Source organism: Mustela erminea, chromosome 8, assembly GCF_009829155.1.
Source record: "Mustela erminea isolate mMusErm1 chromosome 8, mMusErm1.Pri, whole genome shotgun sequence".
NCBI classification, from domain to species: Eukaryota; Metazoa; Chordata; class Mammalia; order Carnivora; family Mustelidae; genus Mustela; species Mustela erminea.
In genome coordinates, this window is record NC_045621.1 from 90,030,569 (window position 1) to 90,056,550 (window position 25,982).

The 25,982-nt window shown below is 37.2% G+C and overlaps 1 pseudogene; it reads right to left on the minus strand.

Moving 5' to 3' along the window:
* LOC116597916 overlaps window positions 1-24,605 on the minus strand; it is a 63,398-nt pseudogene extending 38,793 nt beyond the window's left edge.
* Between the last annotated feature and the right edge of the window lie 1,377 nt (window positions 24,606-25,982).

Consider the following 25,982-nt stretch of genomic DNA (forward strand, 5'->3'; position numbering starts at 1 on the left):
CTTTGTCCTTGTTCACTTTTTCCTGATAACCTTCAATTAACAGCCCCTTCCTCCATTCCCCAAATGTTATTAAACTTGTTTGTTTTTCTCCTGTTAATCTATCTTGTATTAAGGGGAGAGGTGTGTTGCTCCACCAAGAATCTAGAAAGGTAGAGGGAAAATTAGTTTTCCTCCCCTACAATTATATATATATATATATAAATACATATATAATCATATCATATTATGTAGCCACACATGCATGCATGCAGCATTATTATCTTCCATGTTTTAGGCTCTGCTCTATAGATGGAAAAACAGCAGTGGAAACCACAGGAAAGGGATCTATCTAATGATGATTAGATACCAAGGAGGAATTACAAAAATAAACTATTAAAATTTTAAAAAGGTAATAGACTGATAACTATTTTAATTATTCAGAAGGGATTTTAAAAAGGATAGGATGGAAAGCAGAATTTTAAGATGACATCAAGATTCCCACTGACACAAGAAACAACAGGTATTGGTGAGGATGTGGAGAAATGGGAACCCTCTTACACTGCCGCTGAAAATGCAAACTGGTGCAGCCACTCTGAAAAACAGTATGAAGGTTCCTCAAAAGATTAAAAATAGAGCTGCCTTGCAGAAGACATCCAGATGGCCAACAGACACATGAAAAAGTGCTCCATATCACTCGGCATCAGGGAAATACAAATCAAAACCACAATGAGATATCACCTCACACCAGTCAGAATGGCTAAAATCAACAAGTCAGGAAATGACAGATGCTGGCGAGGATTGCGGAGAAAGGGGAACCCTCCTACACTGTTGGTGGAATGCAAGCTGGTGCAGCCACTCTGGAAAACAGCATGGAGGTTCCTCAAAATGTTGAAAATAGAACTGCCCTATGACCCAGCAATTGCACTACTGGGTATTTACCCTAAAGATACAAACGTGGTGATCCAAAGGGGCACGTGCACCCAAATGTTTATAGCAGCAATGTCCACAATAGCCAAACTATGGAAAGAACCTAGATGTCCATCAACAGATGAATGGATCAAGAAGATGTGGTATATATACACAATGGAATACTATGCAGCCATCAAAAGAAATGAAATCTTGCCATTTGCGACAACATGGATGGAACTAGAGCGTATCATGCTTAGCGAAATAAGTCAAGCAGAGAAAGACAACTATCATATGATCTCCTTGATATGAAGAAGTGGTGATGCAACATGGGGGCTTAAGTGGGTAGAAGAAGAATCAATAAAACAAGATGGAATTGGGAGGGACACAAACCATAAGTGACTCTTAATCTCACAAAACAAACTGAGGGTTGCTGGGGGGAGGTGGGTTGGGAGAAGGGGGTGGGATTATAGACATTGGGGAGAGTATGTGCTTTGGTGAGTGCTGTGAAGTGTGTAAACCTGGTGATTCACAGACCTGTACCCCTGGGGATAAAATATATATGTTTATAAAAAATAAAAAAAAAATAGAGCTGCCTTATCATCCAGCAATTGCACTACTAGGTATCTACCCAAAGAATACAAAAATATTAATTCAAAGAGATACATGCACCTGATGTTTATAGCAGCATTATCTACAAAATAGTCAAAATATGGAAATAGCCCAATGTTTATCAACTGATGAACAGATAAAAAAGATGTGGTGTACACACACACACACAATGGAATATTAGCCATAAAAAAGAATGAAATTTTGCCATTTGTAACAATATGGATAGAGTTAAAGAGTATTATGCTAAGTCAGAAAAAGACAAATACCATATGATTTTACCCATATATGGAATTTAAGAAACAAAACAGAAGTAAAGGGAAAATAAAAACAGGGAGATAAACCAAGAAAGAGACCTTTACCTATAGAGAACAAACAGATGGTTACCAGAGGGGAAGTAGGTGATGGGGAGGGGGGAATGGGTAAAAGAAGTGATAGGGATTAAGGAGTACACTTGATGTGATGAGCACTGGGTGTTGTATGGAAGTGTTGAATCATTTGTATATATTGTACACCTGAAACTAATACTACACTGTATGTTAACTAACTGAAATATAAATAAAAACTTAAAAGAAAAAAAAAAAAGATTCCCACTGGCTGGCACACGTATCCTGTATACTTCCTTTGCTTCTGAGTGTAGGCAGACCTGTAAATATGATGGGATAGGTGCCCCCTGATTGGGTTACATTCTATGGCAAAAGTATGGCACCATAACTCCTTTTATTCCATTATGTTGTGTAAGCTTCCATCTTCATCAGTTGGAGAAAGAGTATCCTACTGCCTTCGGAGAAATATCCCTGGTTGTGAAAGAGTCACATAAGGAAGACCTGAGGGCAGGCTTCAGATGCTAAGAGAACTCTAATCAACAGGCTGCAAAAAAAATGTGAACCTCAGTTCCACACCTGCAAGAAATTAGCTTATGCCAACCACGTGAATAATCTTAGAAGAGGACCTTGAGCTATAGATGAGAACACAGTCCAGCCAGCTGCTGGATTATACTGTGTTGTGAGACTCTGAGGAGAGAACCCAGAGCACAGAAAACTAGAACATTTGAGAATAATTAAAAGAACCAGTCCTGCAATCAAAGAGCAGGCCACTCTGTTTTCACATGGGAACAATGTGATCCAATGTATGCTTTTAAAGATCATGATGGCTACTTCAGGGAGAACGGATTTTAGGAAGGCAAGAAGGGAGCAGGAAAACCATTGCTGTTGAAATACCAGAGGCAAGAGAAAAGAGTGACTTGGAACATAGTAGTTGCAGAGAAAATGTAGAAAATCGGACAGATACAGCATGAGTTTTAGATGTTTCTGATGAACTGGATGTGAAAGCTGAGAGAAGTAGAGAAAATAAAATAATTTTTTGATTCTTTTGGGGCGGTGACAGAGGGAGAAAGAGAATCTTTTTTTTTTTTTTTAAGATTTATTTATTTGACAGACAGAGTTCACAAGTAGGCAGAGAGGGAGGCAGAGAGAGAGGGAGAAAGCAGGCTCCCTGCTGAGCAAAGAGACCAATGTGGGACCCTGAGATCATGACCTGAGCCGAAGGCAGAGGCTTTAACCCACTGAGCCACCCAGGCGCCCCGGAGAAAGAGAATCTTAAGCAGGCTTCATGCCCAGTGTGGAGCCCAACTCAAGGTTCAGTTTCAGCCCCTGAGATCATGACCTGAGCCAAAATCAAGAGTCAGACACTTAACTGACTGAGCCACCAGGCATCCTGGAAATAAGATAATTCTTTCATTTTTGGTTTGAACAAAAAGTACCATTAATATATAATCTTTTTCTTTCCCTTAAAATTCCCCGTACAATTTTAAACTAATAATTGCTTTAGTTATACCACTTAAGATTGGATATGCAATAATTTCATTATCACTAATTTCTAAATAAAGTCTGATACCCATTGTGAGTTTCTCTTTTTATTACATGAAATATTTAAAGTTATGTTCAACACCTATAACAGTTTTGGATGTTTCTAGTTATCGTTTTGTTCTTGATTTCTAACAGTTGCATGTAGCCAGAGAATGTGATTTACATGGCAGAAATTTTTTAGAATTTGTTGAAACTGGCTTTGCAGCTTAGTATCTGACAGTTGGGTAATAGTTCCATACTGTTCTTTTGTTGAATACACTATTATGGAACTGTCCATTAAATTAAACTTGCTGATTGTCTTATTGAAACTGTACAGATGCTTACGGATTTTTTTGCTTGTCAGATCTCTCAATTACTAAGATAGATATGTTTAAAATCTCCTACCATGATAATGAATTTATTATTTTCTGCTTTAATTCTGTCAATATTTGCTTTATGGTATTTTAAGACTGCTTCTGGGAGCATACAAATTTAGAAACATTATTTTATGCCAAACCAAACCTTTCTTTTTTCTTATTTCGCATAAGACTTTTTACATTCAGTCTATTATTTGGTTTACCAATACCAGCTTTTCAATTGGTATTCATCTAGCATATGTTATTATATAATTATGTTACATGTTTTTTGGTGTGTATGTGTCCTCAGATTGTAGGTATGACTCATAAATTTTACATGGCTAGGATTTTTTTTTTCATTCTGATAATCATTCTTTCTTGAATTGGAGAGCTTACTCCATTTACATTAATTGTGATTATTGACAGATTTTTTTTTATTGTAAAAAAATTCAAAATGTATAATAGTAGATTAGTAAAATAAACCCATCTGTTGGAGTCAGTTATCCATAGATCTCCTGTATTTCTGCCTGTCTTATGAGCAGAGGAGCTGACTACATTTGTTCGGGACTATCTTTTAAAAATTGTTTCTTTCTATAGTGAACAGCCTTGGAAGTTAGAGATAATGTCTATCTCTAGACTGAAGGACAGGTTTATTTTCTGTTCATATAATAAAGATAATGTCTCCCTCTAGCACAAAGTTAAGGTAAGCTTATAGCCCATTATAAAGGATTCCATTCCCCAAGCTCAAGATTCCTTCTCCCATAACATGATATATTTTATGTATAAGTGTGACTTGGCCCTTTTCACATTGCCTTATGGGAATTGGGGCACAGGGACCAGCTCTGACACTCTGGCTACAATTGCTATTATTCTAAGTGATAAAGACCTTTGTCTTTGACCATGAAATTCTATATCTTTTGCTAGCATTCATAAGACTGTGGCAAGCTAGTATATTAGCTTATAAGTAGGGTGAAATCTCACAATCTTCACAATTCTTAACACCCCCTAGCCCCAGTATGTTAACCACTGGCTGAGGGATGGTTCTTGACTGGAAAAGGCCATTCTCCTTTGATGATGGCCAATTCTTTGCAGAAGGAAATAGATGTGAGCTACTAATAGCCACAGCTATAGCATCTGTGTGTACTGGCCCTGCTGTTGGTACACCACCAACAGCATCCACTGCCAGAAAAAAAAAATAAAATAAATAAAATAAATAAATAAAAAATCTACAATTTCACTGTAGTTTTAAGTGTGGATGTTCTACAGTAAACCCATGGAGGATGGGAAGGACTCCTCCCAAAGGAATTGTTCAGACATCAACAGTGATGACACCATGTGCACTAAGAGCACCTGCCAAGATTTATTAGTCACTCCATGAGACTTTCTGGGGAGAACAGGGCAGGTGCCAGTTGGTCCTGATGGCTAGAATGAAATGAGAATGAAAGTTAGAATGTGGTTGAGGGGTGGGGCTGGAGTAAGTGTTCCACTAGAGGGCTTGGGTTTGCATGGTTTTGACTTCTCCCTGGCACCAAGGGAAGGAACACAGTGGGTTTTTTTATTTTTTAATCAGTTTCCCCAAATGTGAGGCAAAAGAGGAAAGGGGAGTTGTGGGGTTTGAAAGCCGTCATAAGTCAAACATCAAAACTGAAGTCTTTATTATGAAGCATTTTAGTCAACTCAGGTGACTTGAACTTAGTTTACAAACCTACTTGGAGTCTGGCTTATGGTGATCTCAGGGTCCTAGGATCGAGCCCCGCATCGGGCTGTCTGCTCAGCAAGGAGCCTGCTTCCCCCTCTCTCGTTGCTTGTCTCTCTGCCTACTTGTGATCTTTCTCTCTGTCAAATAAATAAAATCTTTAAAAAAACAAACAAACTAGAAGTTATCAGTTAAACTGATGAGGGACAGAAGCAGAAAAATGTTCTCTTTTAGCCTGGAAGGCTGGCCTACTGCCTGCATAGTTCTGATAAGGATCAAATACATGCTGGTTGCTACATTCTAAAAGGGTCTCATGACTGCCTATCTCACTGATAGTCAATAAAAAAGTGAATGATAAGCACTAGAGAAATCTTACAAAGGTAGTTTTATGAGTAGAACTTCGAAGAAGACATGTATGATATAATACTCCCTGCATGTCCCCTCCTCCTTGAGTACTAAGCATATAACCACTAGCTTAATAGAGCAAAGGAGCCACCCTTTTGTTCATATACTGTGCTATTTAAAGATTTTATTAATTTATTTGACAGAGAGACAGTGAGAGAGGGAATACAAGCTGGGGAAACAGGAGAGGGAGAAGCAGGCTTCCTGTGGAACAGGGAGCCCCACGTGGGGCTCGATTCCAGGACACTGGGATCATGACCTGAACTAAAGGTAGATGCTTGACAACTGAGCCACCCAAAGCACTACTATACTATGCTATGCTATTTAAGTAAAATTACTACGATGCACTTTACAACATCCCAAGAATTCTTTCTTGGTCTTTACATTCCATGACCCTGCAACATTTTTTGGTGGCCCCACTCAGGGATTACAGAGTGAATACAAGAGCGCTGGTTCAACTTGGTGAGCCTCTTATTCTTTTATCCCCTTGTTCTTTTCTGGAAATGTCTTGAATAGTATGACACTTCATGCCTTGTCTGCGCACTCCTGCCTGTGTCTACACTATGCACTCTCCTGCCTCCCACAGGCACACTAGTACCTTGGTAACAAGGAACCTGGGCTCAGAAATCAGGGTCTATTTTACCTGTTCTTTTAATCCCTGTACTCTTCTTGGGCATGAGACGGCCGCCCATACATGTTGTTAGGATGGCCATGGATCTCAAGACTACTGTGTAAGGTTTCCTCCTAAATAACCTGGTGTGACCTTTGATGAAAATAAAATTTAAGATATGTCTTACTGAGATATGTCATTCCCTTGGGACTGGATCATGATAAAGCTCACAAGAAAGTTGCCCAGATTAGGTAAGAGTTCCATACTTTCATTTTTTTCTTGTCTTTCATTTGTCCTTGCCATGGTCTGTTTGGTATTCTAGGTCCTGCTCTCAGATTAAAAGTACTTCTAGCTTAGATATATGATGCTGAATTAAAAAAAGAAAAATAGCTGCCCCCTTCTTAACAAAGGCAAGAACCTTTACCCCGGCTATTAATAATAGAACTAGAGGCCTACAAAGGGTTATTATTGGTCACCAAATATATGGACTCCCCCAAAATGCAAAGAGGTAGCCCCAGTCTCTGTGGCATTTCAGGCCATTCACAAGCACCCAATTTAGTCTAGAATGGAGTAGGGAAGTGAAGGGAGTTCAACATCCTTTTTCAGAACAGTCAAAAAAGAGGAATGCCTCCTGCCACTCTGAACCCCAGGAACATTCTGCAATATTCCTGATGGGACACCATTGGACGTCAACAGATATTTTGGTAATGTAGTCCTAGTTAAAGTACTCACCTCATTTTGTAAAGTACTCACCTATATGGTCAGGCTTTTATGGCCCTATATCCAAACTCATTTGTCCATACCTCTCACTCTCTAACCCTCAATCCACCATCAGTTCAGCTGCTTCAGGCTTTTCTACTTCTGTTAATCCTCTACTTTCTCTGTGTTCTGTCACATTCTCTATTCCCTCCCACCACCACAACACCCACTATCTCTCTTGTAAAGGGGTTGCTGCCAAGATCCCATACATGTCTTCCTCTGTTCTTCCCAAGTCACTCATCTCTTCCTTGTTTATTCTTTTGTGTGTCAGATCTAGCATGTATCTTGAGAGGATTAGATGAACGTTGCCTGACACTTATTGTGTGGAGTTTTCTTCCTCATTCATTTCCTGGGTTAATGGCTGGGAAAGCTGGACTCAATCATCTGTGGTTAGTTTATCTGGGGCAGGTCTCAAGGAATATTCCCAAACAGCTACTGAAACTCCTTTTGTTCTGGGAAGACTCTCTGTCTTCTTTGACCTAACTTGGACTGCCTATTTTTTTTTTTTTTCTTTTTGGTGGAAAGAAAACATGTCTTCTTCTCTGTTTGAGCTGACCAGTTTTAGGACTGGGAATCCTCTTTCTCTGCCCTCTGGGCTTTTATCCACCTCCAGCTTAGCCAGGAGCACCCACATCCTCTGCCTCCACCCCCCTTCTATTTCTGTACATCATTAAGTGCAGCTTGCATAACCCACTCATAAACCATCTTCCATACCTCCAGCACCATTGGCTCCTGATCCTCCTAACTTTGGTATCAAGGAGCAAAGAACTCCCCTCACTGGACTAAAACCACCCACTTCAGATCTACCCTCATGTACCCAAGGTAAAAAGTGACAATGGGGAACAAACTGACTTTTTGAGGACCCAGGTATAACATATTTGGTATTTAAGCTTATTAAAATTGTTAGTTTAATTTAGGCATTCCTTTAGATTTATCAGCATTAATTAATATTTTCAAAGATTTTATTTATTTATGTGAGAGACAGCATGAGAGAGAGAGAAAGCACAAGAGGGGAAAAGATCAGTGGGAGAAGCAGACACCCTGCTGAGCAGGGAGCCCAATGTGGGACTTGATCCTGGGACTCCGGGATCATGACCTGAGCTGAAGGCAGTTGCTCAACCAACTGAGCCACCCAGGTAACCTAAATATAATATTTTTATTCTAGCAAGGTTTACTGAAGGTCTAATAAGTTCATGTTATCTCTGTCGCACTTTGTCAGCAAAAAAGATGACTTAAAATGATGGTTAGTTTTGTCTGTCTCACAAAAGAGAGCAAGTTAAGAATTTATTCTTTACTTTTTAAGAACAAGTAGGCTGAATAAATAAAAAGCTTTATATGTAAAACTTTCAAATAGCTTTCAAAGTCTTTGGTAACCTGAAACTTTGAAATTTTGCTAAATGATAAACTGAATTCATTGGATAGCTATGTCTTTTCCAAAAAATACTAAAATATTATTTGCTGAACATAAGTTTATCTGCTTTGACTTCTCGTTGCAGAATACTTGGGCCTGCTGGTCAATATGCTTGTTTTATTAAAAGAGTACACTATGAAAAAACATCTGTTTTTATAAATTATAAAATATATTTATAAACTTGCTGATCTAAAGAATTCTGGTGTAACAAACAACACAATTTGTTACTACTTAATCTTCTTTGGAGGCTAAGATTTCTAAGACTTAAAATTCTGCTAAGTTTAATTAAGACTGATGGAAACAAGGGAAGTCAGTCTGTATGCAAGAAAGATGTGTTTTTAATAAGAAAAAATTAAGAAATGGGAATAGATTTTGTTGAGGGAAAATAAATTATTTTTGTCCTAAAAGGAGATTGGTTATTTAGAGAGAAAAATCTTGGGACAAAATCTGAATGAAGAAAGTTGTAGATTTGTGAAGGGAGAGTTTTGGAAAAAAAACTTTATGTGTGGTCAGGACTAAAGCTGAAATCAGTGGATTTTAAAAGCACAAGGGTATAAGACTGAAATTCTGCTTTTACTTTTGTTAAAAGACAGTTTTCTTGGGTTGATGGTCTGCTCTTGATAAGAAAATGTAAACAAAGTTTTTCTCTTTTCTTTATCTTCCCAGAAAACCAGTTTCTAAGTTTTGTTTTTATTTGGTCTTTGAAAAGTTAAAATTCTCAATGTTAGGGAGCTTGTTTTACTAACAACTATATAACTTCCTATAGAACCCCTTATTGCCACCTTAATTAAATACAAATATTAGATTTACAATGATCTTTAATACTATTTAGGGATGTACTTTAAAACTTTCTACGGTTTTTAACAAACTTCTCCAAGATTTAAATGATAAAGGAAATCTAATTAGTCTTGTTTATTTGCTATGTTAAGTTACATGGGAAGCATGGTCAAACAAATGATGATAAAACTTACGTTATGCTGTATGGGTAAATGCAAAATTGTTCTAGAAAATATATGAAATTCCCAAAGTTTTAATATGCTCCGTCATAAAGTCATTATTTGGCATTCTAATTATTAAAATACAATGTTTCACAGAAATAACTGGGCTTCCTTGTCAGATACATTTAATGAACTCTCCAATCTAGAACTAGGTCCATTTCTAGTTTTTTTGCTATTTATAGTTATTGTGCGGATGCTTTTGCAAAATGTGTTTTGTCTTCAAGGAGATTCATAAGAAGGGCCTTTGACAAATAAGGCTTATTTTATATCTTTAAAAATCATAAAACTAAATGGGTAAGAATTTCTAGAACTAATGGGGAAGCTGCATTCAAACAGAACCAAAATTAACAGGACTGAATAAAGATGATAAAATGTTCTTTTATAAACAGATTGAAGCACTTAACTTTTCTTCCACCCAAACCCTCCAGATTTCAGAAAGCCTTTTCTTTCAGGGTCATTTTCATTATTTGCATAAGTTCAAAAAGAATCTGTTCTCTTTGCAAAAGGATACAATTGGAAATATTGGTTATATTATCAAGGCTTTGACTAGAATATTATATTTGAGAGAGAGAGATGCATAGACTCAGATACAACCAGATAGCTTTAAAGGATTAAGGTTGACTTTATGGAGCCAATGCAACCACTTGGAAATGTTGGCATGATACTTTGCTTACAGAATTCACAGCAGTCTTACTAGGTGAATAAAGAATGTCACTTCCTGGCAGGAACAGGAACCTCAAGATATTTTAGGGACCTCGAGAACAGAAATTTGCCCAAATTTACAGGTATTGAAGGCAAGTCTGATGAAATTATTTGGCTTTTTTCTGGCCTTGAGAGGATATTAAAAGTTCAATATAGAGATTCCTTATAAAAAGTTCCAACAAAGAACATTTTAAAGGATCCATATGATCAATCAATTTTATTTCTGTGTTTACATGCCCCATGAAATATTATGATTCAATAACACACCTTGGTTGATGTTAGAATCTAGTTCTAATTATTTTTGAATATGACTTGAGGTAAGCTTCAAAGAAACTGCTGCAATAGCTCAAATACAGACAATCTTTGGGTCTTTCTTCTGTGGGGACAGTAATAGAGACCCTATGGGTACATGATTATTTAAACAGCTAAAGAATGGGATAGACACTCCTAATCATTGTATAACTCAATTATCACCTCAATCAATTCTATGTGAAATCACTCCTTAAAAGTTGGAGTGCATCCCACTCCATGGGGTTGACTACAAACTTGTGGCGATAATGGATGCTAATTGGATTGGATAATGCACTTGGGGATGTCCTTATCTTCTGGGACAAGTCATCTCCCACTTGCTAGTGATTCCTCTAATTAAGATATTGTTAAGGCTAGATATCAGGTAAAGAAGGCTTCTTAATGGTTTTATCCCTTAGCCATATGTCCTGGCAGCCACCACTATGGATATAAAACTACAGGTAGAGGCTTTATCAAACATACAGCAGCTACCTTTAACCAAACCCAACACAAAGTCATCCACAAATTTAAAAAGTAGCCCTCCAAAACCTAATGGCTCTTGATATCCTGACTGTAAGTCAAAAGGAAAATTCTTATGCTAATATTGACACTAAATGTTGTATATATATCCTAAATGGCTCTGCTAATGTATCCAAAATTTTGGCAGACAAGCACACCCAAATTAAGGCAATGCCTGACTCCTAATTCTCTCAGTGACTGGTTAAATTTTTGGTTGGGTGGGAGGTGAACTATGGTTTACCTTAAAAGGTCTTCTTAGCACACTTCTTATTTTTATTATAATCATAATCCTAATGTGTGTATCTTTTGCTTTGTTCTCTCCTATTGTCAAGATATGTACAAACAGTTCTGACTCCACCCAGCCAACAGATGATTCTTACTACTCAAAACAAATTTACCCCAACATCCACTCTGAACTCTACAGCAAGGCCTTCTATAATAGTTACTTTTAGGGACAGATAGTGGCCATCTCTATGACCCCTGAAAACTTGAAGAATTTACAGAAGATGAGCCCTTCACCCTTCAACATCTTAAAGATTTAAAGACTGAAAATTGGTTGGGGCGAGGGGTGGGAAGATGATGGGGTATAGAAGCAGAAAAATGTTCACCTTTAGCCTGGAAGGCTGACTTGCATAGTTTTGAAGGATCAGATGTCCTGGTTGCTACATTCTTAAAGGGTCTCATAACTGCCTGTATATCTCACTGACAGCTAATATTAAACTGAGTGATAAGCACCAGAGAAATCTTCCAAGAATAGTTTTATGAGTAGTATTCAGAGAAGACATTTATGATCTAATACTCTCTGTATGTCCCCTCTGCCTTGAGCACTAAGAATACAACTGCAAATTCATACAGCAATGGTGCAGTTCCTTCTGCCCATGAGTCCTGTCTCCATGCTACTTAAATAAACTTACTAAGTTGCAGCATACAATATTTTTTTCTTGGCCTTTGCCCTTGATGACCCTGCAACAAAACTATATGGGTAATGAGTGTTTCAGTGGTAGGTTTTAAATTACTAGCTCAATTTTTCCTGTTATGATTTGGTTGTTAGCATTTCCCAAGAAATTTGTCATTTAACTTTTTAAGTTTTTTACATAGTATTAAAATGTAAATATTCTCTGGATCTCTAATTTATTTTAGTTCCTTAAATTATTTGTACCTCTATATTCGTATCCTCATTACTTCACAAGAGCACTTCTTGTTTTATTAATCATTTTTATTTCATTACATTCTCCCTAAATAAAATTTTATCTCTCTCATATTTTTGCCTTAAAATAAAAATTCATACAAGACAAACTTTTCAGGTTTTTGATGTCTAGAACTATATTTCTGTGACCTCCATCCCAAAAGTATTTTTTTGGCTGGACATAGATTTACAATACAATATTTTCATTTTCAAAACCATAAAATTGTATTATCAAAGATTTTTTTTTAGCATTTGTGTAGCTGGAAAAAAATACATTTTGGAGACACTGTATCCTAAAAGTATAAAGCAACAATTGACTTATTTTAGTTGGTTAATTTCTTTTTATATTGACAATAGAACTAGGTAAAATGTGTTAATATAACAATAGACATAAAGATTTAAAAAAAAAAGGGGGGGGGGTCAGCAAACTTCTTGGCAGGAATTGAGTAGTCTACCAAAGGTAATTTTAAGATATCTACTGTCATCCACAGATATAAGAGTAACTACTATTTTTTAAGCAATATGCTATATTTTATTTTGATAAATGATGATGGGTGGTCATGTGGCCTCATATGAGTTGCCCCTCATATATTTGATTTCTATTTGGAATACTAATGTATATAGATTTTAAAAAATGAATGAATAAGAATGTAAAATAAAATGCTAGATTGTGTGCTAAACTGTGTAAGATATTGATGTTATCTGAAAATTGAATATCTGAAAATATTCAAGATAGGGATAAATCACTATTTATCCTCTAAGGTAACAAAAATGTTACTATGACCTAGTGAAGTTCATTCTAATCCCATTCAGTATCATGTCCGTTTTTCTTCTCTTTTCTGCTTTTGAGGTCTACATCTCTTGTTTTGTCTAAGAAAGTGAATTTTAGAAATATTTCCAGGCCTATTGGAAAGCCAAGAGTTGTTGTTGTTGTTGTTGTTGTTGTTTTAAATAAATGTGTGTTTAATTTTACTGCTTACAGAAAACTACTTTGCATTAAAATGTGACCCAAGTATCACAGATTCTTATCATTTCATTAATTAATTAATTAATTTCTAATTTTTAAAATTGGTTTTGTTTATTCATTTGAGACAGAGCAAGAGAGAGCATGAGCAGGGAGGTGAGGGAGAAGCAGAGTCCCCACCGCAGGGAGCGTGATGTAGGGCTCCATCTCAGGACCCTGGGACCATGACCCGAGCTGAGGGCAGACGCTAAACACACTTAGCCAACCAGGCCCCCTTTAATACATTTACTCAGAGGAGATATCATATTTGTGGATTAAATTAACTGATGATACTTGCCTGTCTGTTTCATTTAAAAATTTTCCCCACCATTCAAATTAATTTTAAAACTATTTTCATACTGCTAACTTAGAAGATCATCATCCAATCACTGCATAAGTGTCTGTATAAACATTACATAGAAAAATCATTTATTTTCTTTTTGATTCATTTTTCTTCTAAGAATTGTACAAAAGCAAACTAAAAGAAATAGTAAGAAGTGAATTGAAAGGCATTTGACGAAACTGAATATAAAATTTCCTTTTTATAGTTCTTGCCAACTGAATTTTTATATGCTGCTATTGAAACCTGAGATTGAGGTGTAGACTTTTGTTTTCAGAGAATATTGTATCAAAGCCAAGCTATGCTGGTTTTTAAAGATTATTACACGCCACATGCCACCTTCCTTGTCAGAGGAAATTCAGTCTGTTAGAATCAAATGACATAAAGAACCAAAATGATTAATTCCCACTGCCTCCCATTTCCTGTTGGTAGAAGAATTGAGAAACTCAAGTTTTACCCTCATTACTCTATTTGATTAAATGATCTGACATTTATAAGAGCCCTCTGATAATGCCAGATGACTTTCACAGATAGACACCATCATCAGGCAGTTTTCTAGTCTTCTTCTGTTTACCAGTCAGAGCACAAACAAATTTATTTATCTATTTTGAAGAAAAAGAATTTGATCTGACAAAAATTTCGTTTTAAGTATCCAATGATTCATGAAAAGGTCTAAAATGTATTCTTCTAAGTTTTTAAGGCTTGAGAAGTGAAATAACAGATGTGACTGTTGCAAGTAGAATTCAATGTATTAAAAAAATAAAGGCGGGGGGGAGGGGAGGAAGGAGGCAGAGAGAAGAGATCTCCAGAAAGAGAGTTCTGAGCTTACTAGATTTCTCCAGCCATCAGCCTAGCTGTAACAGATTGATTTGGGGAAGTTCTCAGCTTATCAAATGATCTTTCTCTGAAAGTGCAGCAAGGTTAAAATAAAGATTTGCCTAACTGATTCCCTGGCTTAGTTCCAGCATGTACAATGACACAAATCTGAAGTGTGGAGTCTTTAATCGTTAAGCCTGCTGGGGAGAAACACAGTTCACCTGTTTCCTGAGAGCATCACCCTGATGTCCAATTCACCCTTTGAAAACAGGTTTCCCAAGCTAAAGGGAAATGCCTCTTCTGCATCATAGTCACTTACTGGATGCTGCCACTTGTAATTGTACTGCTTGTATTACTCAACTTCTTTGAGGGGTTTTGATGCAGTGCTAAGCACCCACACCATAAACACTTAGGAATACACAGATAATAAGAGATCTTAAACATCAAGGAAGAATAGGAGAAGATTAAAATCACATCAAGAAATGCATGAACAATGTCATGTGAACTCTACAAAGAAAAAAAATAATGAAAATTTAATAAAGCAATTATGTCAATCAAAATGCACTAGGAATTCCTTTACAGAGAATATGAAGTTTAACACAATAATAGGAATGTATATACTTAAGATACAAAAGATAAAAAGTGGAATATTTCCCTTAGAATAAACTGAGCAAAAATCAGGCAGTCAGAAAGCTTCAGAGCACATCTGACAAACTACAATAAGTCCAATATGGTTAGATCACAGAAGAGTTGTGGAATTAAATTTTTAAAAAAATGGTTATAGGTGATTCTCAGATGGCCCTGATGTCAGAGTTGTGGTCAATGTATGAAAGCTGCTGAAGGAGTCTGAAAAAACGAGTGATACAGGCAGAATTGTGCTTAAAGATTTACGAAGAGTATATTTTGGAAGGACCAAGTTGGGGAGAATTGGAAGCTAGGATATTTATTGTGAGGTTTAGCAAATAGTATTCACCCAATTAGTCTAATAGAAATGAACCAGAGTGGGATGCCTGGGTGGCTCAGCTGACTCAGAATTAAGCATCAGCTCTGGTTTCAGCTCAGGTCATGATCTTGTGCTCATGAGATTGAGCCTGCTGTCAGGCTCCCCTCTCAGTGCTGAGTTCACTTCAAGTTCTTTCTCCTCTCCCTCCCCATACTCTCTCCCTAAAAAAAATAAATAAGATCTTCTTCTTTTTTTTTTTTTTTTTTTTAAAGAAATGAACCAGAGTTTTTGGCTCCTGTGACAATAAAGAGACTGATGTTGTACAAATGTAGATAAAGGACAAGCAACAAAGAAATAGTAGGGGAAGGTGATAAGATTCTTGAACTTGTTGAATTTGAGATGGAAGCCATTAGGGATATCCAGGAAGTAGGAAGAGAGGAAAGAATAAGAGAACAGCGAGAAAGAAGTCAGAAGAAGTAATGACAATTTGAGATGCAGACTGAGGTGTGAAAATTGAAGCCAACCAAGTAACTAAAATCTCTGAGGACAAGAGTACAAATAAAGGAGATTGTTCATCACAACATATCCGGGCCTGCCCACAACCTAAAATAGACCCATAAACTTGTTATGAGATTATATAAGTATTTTTTTTCTTTTTTCATCTGTGAACTGTATGGTTATATTTATTTTTGGGTCCATTTGTTTAACATCTGTCTTCACAATGAGCCTATGTACCAGTCAGAAAAATAGGAACCACAGTTAGTGCTTCAAACAGAAGACATTTTACACATAAAATTGTGTTTTGGGATGGAGTGAACAAAAAGGAAGTGGCAGATCTAATCTCTAGATGTCCTGTTCCCTCATACAACACAAGAGACAGGACATGGTTGCTTAGACTTTCTTTTCTTGGGGCCATTCATGAATACTCCCTCAACTTTTTGAAAGTTTCTCACAAAAACATACCTGCTTTTTCTTATTTCTTCAACTCTCCTTTTCATCTCTTATTTCCTGCTGCTCTTAAACTAACTTTGCCTTTCCAGAGTCCTCAACATGTATCCTTTGTCAAGGTCAATTGCTCCTCAATACTGAAATAATCCTCTTAGTTTCTGTCCTCTCTTTCTGATGAACTGCAAACTCACTGTGTAGGGAAGATGAAGGCAGGTATGCGTTAGTAACTGGAACATACCAGTCTGCTAGAGGACAGTGACTAGTTAGTGGCCTTGACTTAAAATATTTTTTCAGTTTGGGAAACAAACCCCATTAATTGCAGTTCAGTTTTCAGAAGTGCTTCTTGGCTGGTGGGAACAAGAAAGAAGTTTGCTCTACCTTGCACAGCTATGTCTGCTACTCTTTTACATGAGAGAAATGAGCTCCAGCTCCCTTTCTGCTGTCCCTGACATGTGTGTCCTCTGCCTGCCTATGAGTATGTTCTCTCTGAAGTCAAATTCATTTATGGAAAGTTCTCCCCTTTTGAGTTAAATGAGAAATTCATATTTCTCCTATTTTTTCTCCTAAAAATCGTACCCCTCTCTCCCTCCCTCTCTTTCTCTATATATACATATATACATGCATACGTACATACACTAATCTCTTGCCTTCATACATTAAGAGTGCATTTCCCCCTACTCGCCTGGATTTATGTCACAGGTCATTATATTTCTGCAAGACCAAGTTGCTACTGTGGTCAAGAGTAGTAAGAAGTCTCAGTGTTCTTATGTTTTTGTATTTCATTTTCCCAACAACAGAAAACTGAACAATCTACAGAAACACCTGACATTTGTTCTCTCTGAACTTTGTGTTATATGTATGACTCTGTATTTCTAACTAATAATTATTTTATATGAAAACATATAATTCAGCACTCCCCACATACTTCTGAAATAAATATGTTATAAAGTGATATTAACTTTGGTCATTTGATGTAATAATGAAAGAAATGTTATAAGTTTGGGGATGAAGGCAAAAATCTCCACAGGAAACAAATAATAAGACAGTCAGAGAGAAGGAAGTATGAATTGAAGAAATACACAAGAAAGAAAAATGAATTAAAAAAAGAGATGACAAGGGGTATCAAAAAAAGATAATCAAAGAAAAAACAGAGAAAAGGTATAGAAAATTTGAGTAAAAGAAATTTCATTCAAAACCTACTGGTTCAGGCTTTTGGACCTCATTTTTAAAGCCTAAGTATAGCCAAAACTACCTGATCATCAAACCCCTTGACACTCTGAATGTCATTTCTCAAGACTGCATCATTCATCAAAACCAAATGGAGCAGGTAAGAAGGTGAAAATAACAAGTTGCCACCTGACACGTCTACTGGGGATAAGGTAGATTGGTGAGCCTGGCTGAAAAGAAGATGAACACATGTAGAAAATAGATAAAAATAAAATTAAAAATTACCTACGATCCTAATTCATAATCAACATTAAGTTTTTGGTCTTTGTGTCCATCTAAAGCTCGTATCTCTGTGTGTATTTTTTTAAAGGTTTTATTTATTTCTTTGAGAGACAGAGACAGAGTTAGAGAGAGAAAGCACTAGTGGGGAGGAGAGGGAGAAGCAGACTCTCCACTGAGCCGGGAGCCCAGTGACGAGTTTGATCCCAGGACCCTGGAATCATAACCTGAGCTCAAGGCAGACACTTAACTGACTGAGCCACCCCTCTATGTGTATTTTTGATAGAAATCATAATATGCTGACTATTTTTCATTAACCCTTATACTTAAAAATCTATTATAAGCAAGTTTTCCATATAAATAGATGTAGGAGTATAATATTTTAATACATTAGCATACTGCCTAATTTAGAAGAATCTCATTAAATATTGTTGAATGGTTTAATTTTATAGGCATTTAAAATTCCTTAAACAACATTATTTAACAAGTTCATCCACTGTTAGATACTTAGATTTAGTTTTTGTTACCCACTCAATTCTTCCATTGTTCTATATTCTCAGTAAAAAGACTGGGGTATTCTCTGGAATCATCAATGATCCTGTGGAGATGAGGTTGTAAATGTCTGAGGACATTGATTTGAACTATTATGTTCTTTTTTTCCAGTGTGTGTGCATGGGAATGGGGTCATTAATATTTTCTGAGATTTTTTTATAATTATCCCTTTGAGTGTTTGTTTTTTTTTTTTTTAAATGTAGCCCAAATTGGTTTGAAATAATAGCTATATGAAGGCTTTTATTTTATTTTTTACATTTGTATGGCCAGTTTTTATAGCTTACATATAATAGCTAATATCTTCTAGGATAGAATATTCTAAACTGAAGGAAATAATTATTTGAATTGTTTATTAAGTATGAATACTAGCTTTCCTCTGTTCTAAAAATGATGATATTGTAACCCTGGATTGTTGTTCAAGAATCAGCATATTTAAGAAACTCTCCAGGCAGGTATAGGTTTGTTACTATGTCTTTATCATTACCACAGCCCATGAGGCAGCTGTGGGGTTTGAAGGCAACAATTTGGTAGAGGGGAGAAACATAATTTTCATGATGTTTTAAATTCACAGAGCAAGACTTGGTGTTGGCTACTTTTTCTGACATTTTCAGGCTGAAAGTTATAAATCACACTCTCCAGTTGCTTTTAAAAAGCAGCTCTAAGAATAAGTATAAACACAGGAAGTCAAAAAGGGCAACAGAGAAGGAAGTTTGCTATTGGATGCTTTACGAATTCTTTATGCACTAAGCAAATTTTTTTTTTAAAAACTGAAAATTTTCTTTTGATTTTTCAATGGACCCAATTATCCTTCTCACCAGGGGCAACTGTTTTTTGTCTCTAGGGAAAAAAGACGTAGAACAATATAATTAAATATTTGTCTTTTATATTTCTTAAGCTTAACACCCAAGGTTACACAGTTGATTGGAAACTATATGTACTGTATCAGACACAAGGCATCCTCACCCTTCACCCTGGACTAGCTAAATTTTATATAGCCTAAAGGAAGAGAGAGAGTAATAACGGAACATAGCTGATTAAATACTGTTAGACAAACCTGAGAATAAACTGTGGTCTCTTCTGCACTAATATCCTGCTGGGAATTGGTGGGAAATAGAAGACCAGATACATTTTAGGATACCTCAGGGTTAGAGAGACAAGTTGCTCACCTTCTCTGTGGAATTCCTGGTTGCCAGGAAAAGATGGCAATGCTGCAGGTGAGCTTGGCATAGCCTCAAAGTTCCAGTGTAGCTTATGTCTCCTGTGGTCTGAGAGTGGCGAGGAAGTAGCTAAAAAAGAGTGAAACATGGTGATGACTTGTCAGAGCATGCACTGTGCTGTAGTTACCTACATAGAACAATAATGAGAAGGCAGTTGAAAGTGAGGCTGTTTCAGTGTGTACATCTTAGATTAATAATGATCATGAAGGAAGCTAGGGACTTCCTCCCTTAACAACCCACCAATCCAATGCTGCAACCCTCTATAAGCTCCTATAAATGTAGTTGTATCTTTGAACAGAAGGAAGAAAGGCCTTTAAATAAATGAAATTTTCTTGAATTATCTGTAGTAAATTTTTCCCAATGGGAAGAATGAGAGATTTAAATAAAAAACAAAAATGTTCCAGTATAGAGACACCAGGGAAAGTTATATTTCTCCAAACTACCAAAACTATAGCTAGTTATCTTATAAGTTCTTCTGGGTAGAAAACAGGTGTTCCTATATGTGAAAGAAATTTGAAAGGACAGTGAAGGAGAGGATTTCAGATTAGAATAAAGATTTTATGTTTTGAACTGGCCAATTCTTTCTGTGGAGTTTGCCACATTTTAAACTTGGATCAGGACGAGTTTGTGTGGAATGAGACATCCAGGTAATTCTGAGCTTCTAGGATATACTCCCACAAGTTACCATACTGCTCTTTCCTAAGAGTGAAGTGGTATTTACAAGTAAATAAAAGTTAAAGAATAGAGAAATGTGGGATATAGTATGCATTACATTTGGTTGCATACAAATCAGAAGTTTTATTTACTCATTTACGTATTACGTATTTCAATTAAGAACTTACCAAATATAATGTAGTAAACCAAAACAGAATCCTACAGAAGTGAGCAGAATGAGGTTACCCTCCTCTAATGCTGTCTTTGCCCTTGGCCCTGGGTAAGGGGTTAAGGATAGAAGGCATTTGCTAATATGCAAATATGGTCCGAGAAAGGTAATCTATTGGCCCACTGTCACCTCAAGTTTAATTCCCAAATTATGAAGGTAATTCTATTCTAAGAAACAACTTTCACACATATTTGTTTACATCAGAAGAAGGGAAAATTTTAAAGCACTCAGTATTTTCAGGTGGGGCAAGTCAAGGACATGTGCTATGGCAAAAATATCTGTAACGCTGATAAAGGATTCTGGGGCTTCTGGGATTTGGGGGTGGGGAAAGGATAAACACATGTGTTGTGGCATAATCCAGGTAGAAACATGGCATAAAATGGGCAAAGACAGAGAAGGTAAGCTACTTAAAAGATTCAATCTGGATAAAAGTCCATGTGTATGCTCTAGTGCCTATTAAAATATAGCTGTATGTCTGTGAGAATATTTTGTCTAAAATAGAATGCTTTTGGTCTGAAGTGCTCTTTTCTATTATCTATCTACCTATCTACCATCTCCTTCCCTTCCTTCCTCCTTCACTCTCTGTCATGGTCATCTTTTGTTACCCCTCCCCCTTCTCCTCCTTGTTCCCTTTCTCTTCCTCTCTCTCTTTCCCTTACAGTTTTGGTTTATTGGCAGTTGTTTTTATATAGTTATACTATTTCTCTAAACTTATATCTCAAATGCTTTTCTCTTTCTGTCTTAATTAATGGGTACTTATTTTCAATTTATATGCTTGACTTTCCCCTTTCTATCTTGGAGTATGTTTATGCACTTAGTCACTTTTAGGTAGACTAAAAGCCTTGTACATACAACTTTGTGTACATGTGAGGGTATTTATTTAGGTTAACTTCCTAGCAGGGAAAAGGTTTCCAAGGACAGGTAGAGTTTAGATTTTTATACATATTATCAGGCTGCTTCCACAAACAATTTATACTCCTACTGAAACTTTATGCCCTTATGGAAGGATACATTAGTGTGGGACTTTAGAATCTAAGCAGAATTATCATGGTGTCATATAGTTTATAACCTACATCAGGGTGTCAGAACTTTAACAGGTACCTACACAGGAGAAGGGATGGCAGTGCAAATAGACATAGCCTACATACAGACTATTAATCAAATATATAAATACATTAAATAAAATGGTAGATATGTTTCTCACTAACAACAATTGTAGTTATAAACACAGAAACAAAGAAAACCAGAATAAACTGTAGTGTTGGACTCAAATTAGAAGTGAACTCATAGCTTTTCAATAAAGAGATGGATGGATATATAAATAGATAATAAATAAACTAATGCATATGTAAATCGATGCATATATTCCCAAGTTCTAGTCACTACGGTCTTCAGAAACAATTGCTAACCTAAAACAATGAACCCATCTGGTACACAGATATTTCTATTACCACTTTCTGTATAAGAGAAAAAAAAGTACATTGCAGAAATAGCTGCTATTATGGCTGGGGAAGGGAATATGAGCCTGGAATGTCTAGAGCACTGGGAAGAAAATGCTTAAAAATGATAAAATATCCCAAGAGAACAGAAAAACTAGGCTAGATGAATTTCCACTGACCAAATCTGGATAATTTGAGACTCAAAGAAATGACAATATAGATTATAATACACAAATAATTTATGGAACCATGAGATGACAAAGATTAGAAACATAAATGAATGATTTGAATTTTTTTTAAAGGAATGGGATATTTACATAGTTTCAAAATAACTTCCCACAAAATAACTATAATCACAAAGGGAAAAAGAGCTATCTTACAGTAGACAAGATTGGAAAACACCATCTTAAATTACTAAATACTATCAATAATGGGGCAAAAATGAAATACTTTGCCATTTGATAGGATGCAGTGAGAAGAATATAGCATCATATTTGTGATATTTGTGTCAAAGATGCAGCTCTTATCTAGTCATAAGGCAATATCAGACAAACCAAACTAAAGAAATAATCTTAAAAAAAAAAAAAAAAGGCCTGGGGCGCCTGGGTGGCTCAGTGGGTTAAGCCTCTGGCTTAGACTCAGGTCCTGATCTCAGGGTCTGGAGTCAAGCCCCACGTAGGGCTCTCTGTTCCGCAGGGAGCCTGCTTCCCCCTCCCCCTCTGCCTGCCTCTCTGCCTGCTTGTGATCTCTCTCTGTCAAATAAATAAATAAAATCTTAAAAAAAAAAAAAAGTCCTGTAATTTATAAAAATATCAATCTCATGAAGTTTAAGGAACTGTTCCAGACTAAAAGAGATGAGAGAGACATTACAACTAAATGTAACAGGTAATTCTGAATTGGATACTTTAGCTGTAAAAGATGTTTTGGGGGCAATTGACAACACCTGAGTATACTTTGATAATTAGAAGATAGCAACTTACTAAGGTAAACCTTCTGGTTTTGATGGTTTTATTGTGGTTATAAGAATGGCCTTGTTTATAAAAAATACCTGCCATAGTACCTGGGAATGATAGACAAGAAAGTATAAAAAATATTATTTATATTGTACTTCTAATTTTCCCATTCATTTATGATTCTTTTAGAGAAAAGGAGACTAAAATTATGGTTATTGAAAAACCAATAGCAACAAAAATATACCAAGCAGTAGGTAAAAATAGAGCAATAATTCATGATTTTAAGAGTTATATATAATTTCTATAGATTCTTGCTAAATTCACTACACACTGCAAACTAACCTACTCAGTTTTCACCTTAATCCATGTAGGGTTAAAATCGCACAATTTCTCACATCTTTTCGGATGTGGGGCTTTCATCTTCTTATTTCCCAGGATTTGTATTAGAGAACGTCTTCTTGCTCAAAAAAGCAGAATTTGAACAGCAAAACATTCTCTAATATGAGAGGAAAAAGCTTTTGAAGTGATCTCTTCTGGAAGTTTTATGTTCACTGCTATCCTTTAGCTTTCCCCAAATGCCCATAAGCCAGAGATTTCATGTGTTATTTCTGTAATTTGGTAGTTTTCATTCAAATTGTGCATTAACAATGAATACCCATCTTAAAACAATTGGCATGATTAATTATCTACTAAATTTTTCATTTCACAAAAGGCAGTGCTTTATGCCATACATTTACACAGTTAAGGGACTTTTAAGTCAGAAAGACACATTTATGTTAAGTCAAGAATCAAGCTAAAAATTCCTTTAATCTCACATTGCTACATAAGATTCACTGTTTTTCCCCCTTAGATTTTAAGATCTACATTTCAATCACAACTATATTTTCAAGAAATTAAATATAGAAAATCAATACCATTCACACTGAAGAAATGTGTAGATAAGAATTAATGACATAAAAATTAAGATATGAAAATTAATTCTAAATGAAGATATTAACATCCCAAATTACTATTTTCATAAATGTTTAAATAAGTGCTAATTCTTAGGAATTGAATATTTCAGATGAATATATTTCTGCAGCATTCTAGTCTATAAGCTGATTACAAAATATTTGATAGAAAACAATGCACTAAATAAATACAAATAAAGCAGGTGTTTCTATGGTCAAATAGGAACATGTTTTTATTCCTCACGGGCTATTTTTCAAATGTGTGTGTATTTATATGTAAAATAATTTGTAAAATAATCTGTGAAAATATATATTCTATCACTAGATGGCGTATTCATTTCTGGGCTGCGGGAACAAAGTGCCACAATCAGGACCACAGCCCGCTTCCTCCGCGCCTCGTTCTTCCTAAAATGGCGCCCCACCCAAGGTCAGGCCTGTGGCGATGACGCGGCCGGGAGGGAACCTACCGGAGCTGAGGCGAAGGTGAGCCAGCCGGACGGCGAGAGCGCCGCTCGGCCCTTCTGGCACCGGGGTGCCGCCGCCCGCCTGTCTTTTCCCTGGGGGCCCCTCTGGTCCTTCCTGCTGGAGGGCCTGACGCGAGGCAGAGCAACGTGGCCCCACCAAGCATCAAGCGGAAAGAGGGCTTGGAGGATTGGCGAGTCCGCCGGTGACTTGGGTTCCCCCAGTGGGATCCGGAGGAATAGGGAGGCCTCTGCCCCCCGGGTTGCCCCTCCCAGCCTTTGGGCTACCCCAGGGCTCTGAGCCCTGCCAGCGTTGCTGGGAGGAGCACTGTCTGCTCACGCCGACTCGCATCTCCCCGAGCCTGACTGAGCCCCAGGGGACAGTGCTCTCGCGATGGGCTGATGCCCGAGAGGTGGTGACAGGAACAGGGGGTGGCCCGTGTCTTAACAGGGGATGCCGCTGCGCCTGCAGCATGCGGCCGCCATGTGTTCCGGCCCAGTGCAATGGGAAGATGGTGGGCCAGAGCGGTATGGCGGCGCCGTGGGAGGACCTCACGGCCTCCCTCCCGTGCCGCTCCTCCCAGCTGCTTGTTAGGAGTGCGGCTTTGCTTCTGCTCCTTCCGTTATGAACCCGTGGTCCAGCACCTTGCTGAGCTAATTTCAGTGGAGGAAGGAGTAGGCCCTCAATACAAATACCTGTCGGTCCCTGAAGTTGTTGCTTCATAATCCTTTTTTTTTTTTTTTTTAAAGATTTTAGCCATTTATTTGACAGAGCTCACAAGTAGGCAGAGAGGCAGGCAAGAGAGAGAGAGAGCAGGGGAGGCAGGCGGGGGGTGGGGAGGCAGGCTCCTGCTGAGCGGTGAGCCCCATGTGGGGCCCGATGGGAGGACCCTGAGATCATGGCCTTAGCAGAAGGCAGAGGCTTAACCCACTGAGCCACCCAGGCGCCCCTCATAGCCCACCCCCCTTTTCTTTTATAAGATTTTATTTATTTATTTGACAGGCAGAGATCACAAGTAGACAGAGAAGCAAGCAGAGAAAGAGGAAGCAGGCTCCCCATCGAGCAGAGAGCCCCATGCGGGGCTGGATCCCAGGACCCGGGTATCAGGACCTGAGCTGAAGCTTAACCCACTGAGCCACCCAGGCGCCCCCTCATAGGCCCTTCTTAACTCAAGTTTTCATTTTCTTGGTTTCCCAGAGGAGATGAGCTGACCTTGTTTCTGCCTAGTCCAAGTAATAGTAAATGTATGTGTGGGTAAAGGAGTGGGTGTAGGAGAAGAGGAATGCACGTTGTTCCTATACTGCTTTTCTGCCAAGTGCTTCAGTGTAGGTAATGCTTAGGTGACAGTGTTTAGCGGTTAGTGCTCATGCCTGTTTTACTGATCGGGTTAATTTTGATCTGCTGTGTGCTAAGTGGGTAAACTTGATCATTTTGAGGGGTTTTTTTACCCCCCCCTCTCTTTAATTTGTAGTTTTAAAGCAATTATCTTTGTAAATTCTTTCTCTTAAGGAGGATATTACTGTTTCTTTTGTTTGTTTTCCTTTTGGCTCTCTTGGTATAGGAATTGAGATTTACATCAGTAAACAAGTTTGCAAAATGTTTAAGGTCACACCATCTCTCATGGATGTAACTCAGTTGTCCTTACATATTAATTATATGTGCTATATGATGGGGGAGTCATGCTTGTGCATTTTCTCCTTTTTAATAGGATAATTAGATTAAAATGAGGATAAAGCCAAACAAAACCAAACAAAGCACAAAG